The 5216-nt window shown below is 43.4% G+C and overlaps 1 protein-coding gene across 4 annotated transcripts in view; it reads right to left on the bottom strand.

Annotated features, from left to right (window-relative positions):
- The window catches only part of STRA8 (stimulated by retinoic acid 8), a 48745-nt gene that overhangs the window by 27288 nt on the left and 16241 nt on the right, over nucleotides 1-5216 (bottom strand). The window lies entirely within an intron of this gene.

Here is a 5216-nt window from a genome sequence, read left to right as displayed (position 1 = left end):
AGATATGTAAGGCAGGCTTAGATGCCATCCTGGTGTGGGATGTTGGTATACAGGCTGGTAACATCCGTGGTGGCTAGGAGGGTGTTGCTGGGAAGGTGGTCTGTGTTTTTAAGTTTCCATAAAAAGTCTGTAGTGTCTTGTACAAAACTTGCTCTGTGGGTGACGAGTGGTTTTAGGATTGATTCAATGAAACCTGATATTTCCTCAGTTAGGGTCCAATGCTAAGGAGTCTGAAAAATCAGGTCCTGGGTGTCTCAAACTGGACACCCAAAATAAGTGAAAAGCTTTGGTTTTAATGCTGCTGTTGCTCAGTTCCTCATCTTTAAAATGGGGACAATATTCCAATATCCACAACCCCAACAGGAGTGTTTTGGAAATAAACTCATTAACATTTGTGAAGCACTTGCACAGTGGGGGCCAAAATTTCTGGCAGGTGGGCCACAAATTAATCCCTGCAGTCTCCCCAAATGTCACCCCAATCCCATTCATCTTCCCAAGACAGTGCTGTGCTTTCTGCTCCCTACCATATCTGCTGCTGTGCTCTCTGCTCTCTCCCTGATCTGCTACATGCCACACACAGGGTGTTTATAGACATGCTCCAGGAGGTGGGAGGTGCTTTACTTAGTGAGCTGTGTTAATTAAAAGCACTTGAGCATCATTTGTATCAGTGTCCCCACACTGAAAAATGGTGGCAGGGTGTTTTGAACTAAAACTCAGCGAATGAGCTTTAGATTAAAGCGCCGTGCTGCCATTTTTCAGTATGGAGAAGCTGATACTGGACGCTGGAAGCTGCTGGAGGACATTAATGTCTGTGCTCCGATGTGCTGGCCCCATGGCCTGTCGTCGTAAGGTCCATTTTCCTGACCTCTGATCATGTGCATGGCTCTTCTCTGGACTCTCTCAAGCTTCTCCACATCCTTTTTAAATTGTGGAGCCCAAAACTGGATGCAGTACGTTTGCTGGGATCCTATGACCCCAGCTGACTTCCTGCCCCTGGGGTAGGAGGCTGGACTTGATGATCTTCTGAGGTCCCTTCTAGCCCTAATGTCTATGAAATCTATGATTAGCTGCTTGCTAAGTGAGAACAATCCAGCCTGTGTATTGAATGAAGCAGGGCAGGGGCTGTGGGGAAAAAACAGTGAGCGATAGAACTTAAGACGGTATCATTATGCATATGTAACTATCTAGGTTACAAGACAAAGTGTGTAGGTGTATTATTTTCTCCATTTTACAGGGATCTGTGGCAGAAGAACAGGTATTTCACAAAGTCCCACAGAAAATATGTAGTAAAGCTGGGAATTCAACCTAGAGCTCCCATGTTTTAATCCAATGAATAAACCACCAAACCATCTTTTCTCTTTTGAAACCTGTTTTGCCATTGGCATAATAATAGCTACCTCTGAACAAAGCTATATTTGTATTTGGGCTGTTAAATCTTAGGCCTTCCGAAATGAAAAGCCAAAGTTCAAAGCAACATGAAACAGATGTTCCAGCTCCAAAAAAGTGGCAGCCATTCTACTGAGTTTTATTGAGCTCAAAATGATTTCTTGGAAGATATCCCAATTAAGCAGGTCTCCTGACTGACTGAAGCATATTGCAGGTGAAAACAACTGAAAGCTGTTTAATTTTTTAGAAAATGATTATTGTAATGAGCCAAGATTTGTAAATATAAATAAATAAAGCTCTTCCCTTCCAAGATCATGAGTATTTAATCTTCAACTTCTCTATCACAAGGTTGTTCCATTGTTCAGTTAGCAAGAACTGAGATGGTTTTATCATTTTACAGTATTTTCATATAACTTAAGTTCCTGAACAATCCCAAATTTCCCAGGCCTGAAGACTGAACAGAGAGAGCAGGACAAGAAGACTGGGATTCTCCCAAACAGATTTACTGTCATCAGACTAAGAGGTACTCATTCTCAAGCTGAGAGGCAGTTCTGTTTCCAGGTCCCTTCAAGCTTTGCAATAGGATTTTATATGGAATACTCTGACTCTAACAACTTTCCAGATACAATGACATGTCACACTAATATGCACAAAAAACCCACAGACTGCTACACTTACTTCTGCAGAACCAGGAATCATCCCATACACACCAAGCAAGCTCTAAAGTATAGTGAGGCCCTCACATATCACCACATCTGTACTGAGGAAAAGACTCACGACACCTACTTCACCAGTCTGAAAATTGATGTTGGCCTGCAAGTGCAAAAACACTCCAGTAGAAAAACAGACATTTTTGAACAAGCCACCCATATACCCTACACAAGCCCACTGCAATATAAAAGAACCCCTATACCATAGATCCAATGACTGTGCACCCATGCCTGTCACATGCTGTCCTGTAATGGAACCTACAACAAAGATCATCGAACAGCCTATAGATAAAGAAGACTGGGACATGAAAGACATATTCCCAGCCCTCCTGCTCCTTGCTTTCCAAGCCTCACCCAACTCATCTTCAGAAGCAAATTGATGATTAAGAACAGCAGAACCCTGCCTAAATAGCAAATGCAATAACCTATCAGCAAATATCCACCAACACTACAATCAGCACACCCTTGCAAGGAAAACAAGCAAGCTCTGACAATCCTACACATATGCCACATACTATGATTGACATCTCACCCAATGCACCAAATACCCTCAGGGAAACTGTGTAGATGAAATGTACTCCAGAATGAAATCTCACAGAAAAATGATGAAGGACAGAAATACCCTATCTCCAGTGGAATAACGCTTTTCACAGAACAACCACTCCATTTCTGACCTTGCTGTCCTTGTATTTAAGGGAAAGCTAGAGAGCACCTTCAGAAGATGGGCCTGGGAACAAAAAATAACAAGTTTACTTAATAGTAAAAACCATGGACTAAACACAGACTTATGGTGCTTTACCATTTCCTGCTGCTTCCACTAAGCTCTCTGTACTGCACAGGTAACAATGACCCTTTTCCTCTGGAATGAGCTTATTTTTTTATGTAATTAGGTTATCTACTTCAACTCCCCTTTATTTGTTTTGTAGCTACTTCTAGGAACTTCTCTTTACTCCACAGTTTTACAGCCCTCTTCCACTTCTGTAAGTGACTACTTATTTGTATAAAGGAGTTAAACCAGGGGTGGGCAATTATTTTGGGCTGAGGGCTGCTTACTGAGTTTCGGCAAGCCATCAAGGGCCGCATGACAGGGCAGACTTAGTATTAATTTTCTACATTTTTTAGAAGCCCTGTGGGCTGGATAGAATGGCCTGGCAGGTTGCATCCGGCCCCCAGGCCACATTTTGCCCGACCCTGAATAAAACAGAAGTCATTACTTTATCTACTATTTAGCTTAGGCTGTATCTGTTTTTTTTCCACCCCCCAGATCTGAGGAAGGGCAAATTCCTGAAAGCTTGTCTAACAGATCTCCCACCTATACAGGTTCAATTACTAATTACTATTTGGTCTGCAACACTCACAAGTAGCTGCTGGGGGGGTTTCACAAAGGACGATTACTATGGTTTTGTGCACTGCCCACCAAATTAGGTCTCAGTCTTATTGATAACTGTAATGAATAGCCAGTGCCATCCTTATCTGAAAGGATGAACTAGTATCAGGCTGCTGTGTTAAAAGTCTAAGTGTGAATGGTTAACCACTGATGTCTTTATGGGCTGGTAAAAGCTGGCAGCATTTTAAGAGGGACAGTATTCTGTGTTTCTGCCGCTGCAGCTCCTGACGGTCCATTTAAGTGACAGGAACAAAGTCTCTTCAAAAGAGATGCATTTGTAGTGCTGGTTGGAGATAGTGGGTGCACTGTCACATGTCACCAAAGGGATGAGTTTGTCCTTATTGATTAGGTCACTACTGTGCTGTGTCAGAAAGAAAGGAGATCAACTTGTGAAAGGGAGTTGATGTGCAGAAACTGCAGTCTGCCATGAAGCTGCCAAGAAAACACTGCAAGTCCCCACACTACTGTTTGTCTTGCTTTGTGTGCATCAGTAAGGATGGGAGAGAGCAAACCACTAGTCACTTATCACACTATGTTGTAGTGGGGGTGAAGAATGGCTTACTCCCTCCAGAAGTACTTATGCAGCATATTCTGAGGTTCTGTATATGTTTCTTGCTTACAAATTACCTTCTGTCTGATTTCCACAGGAGTAAAGGATATAAGCATAAAAGTAGCAGGCTTCTGCCACCTGCTGGCACAACTCCATGCTTGGTTTTATGAAAACCGTATCAACAACAAAAGGAAATCTTAGAAAACATCCTGTACCGTGTGGCCGAGAAAAGCAGGCTGCAGAAGTTTAAAGGTTTAACAGAGGAGAGAACATTTAACCAGATAACAAAAACAATTTTTGAAAGCGATGCTGACCCTCCCGCTTCACAGCTTTGGCCAAGCTCTTACTAGTGGAGAGAGAAGCCACAAATTTGAGATAATCTGATCCTGTAATGTTTCAATATCTTTCTCTGAAGCATCTAGTGCTGATTGCTGTTGGAGAAAGGTACTGGCCTCAGTGGACCTTGTGCCTGATCTAGCGTGGTAATTTTTTATGTTCCTAAGATAGTTCCCTTTTGGGGAAAATGTATAATAAATATCATAGTGGTATTAACAGAAGTTTGTTGGGCACAGAGATAAGAAGTCACTCAGGAGCATGTATCTGGATAGATCATACTGGGTACATAAACACACCCTGATCCTGAATCTGCCAGTAGCTACTCCTTTTAAAGCTGCTGTTTCTGTCATTAAGTAGGTCATACTGCAATGTAAAGACCATTTCGACACACACCAGTGGCCGCTCATCAGTCGCTCCAAAACATTGCCAGCTACTTCTCTGGAGCCGCAGGCTGGAACAACCCAGCTTAGGTCTGAGATGGCCTGCTGTTCTGACCTAGAATTGCCACTTCTCCCTGTACCCTAGGCATAGGTGTACCCCAGCTGCTCCTTGCTGCCTGGCCCCAGCATGGGCAAAGCTCTCTGATGCTGGCATGTCACCAAAGCCCAGCTGGTTCCATAGGCCAGATCCAGAGGTACTGTAGGATGGATCCGACCCATGGACCACATGTTGCTGACTCCTGCTCCACAGCACTAATAGACTTGAAAGAATGTTATACCTCTTTCATGCAGCTGAAGGATCCTCAAGACTTGTGTGACAGGGGGCACTGACAGATGTGCACCTCCCTGTTGTAACTCATGACACTTCACAGGAAGTACCATGAGTTATAGCCCCCCCCCCCCCAACC

The sequence above is a fragment of the Gavialis gangeticus genome, unplaced genomic scaffold, assembly GCF_001723915.1.
Source record: "Gavialis gangeticus isolate Ggan-Ray unplaced genomic scaffold, GavGan_comp1, whole genome shotgun sequence".
In the NCBI taxonomy this organism is placed as follows: Eukaryota; Metazoa; Chordata; order Crocodylia; family Gavialidae; genus Gavialis; species Gavialis gangeticus.
Note: the sequence above shows the minus strand (reverse complement) of the source record. Positions and strands in the feature narration are given on the sequence as shown.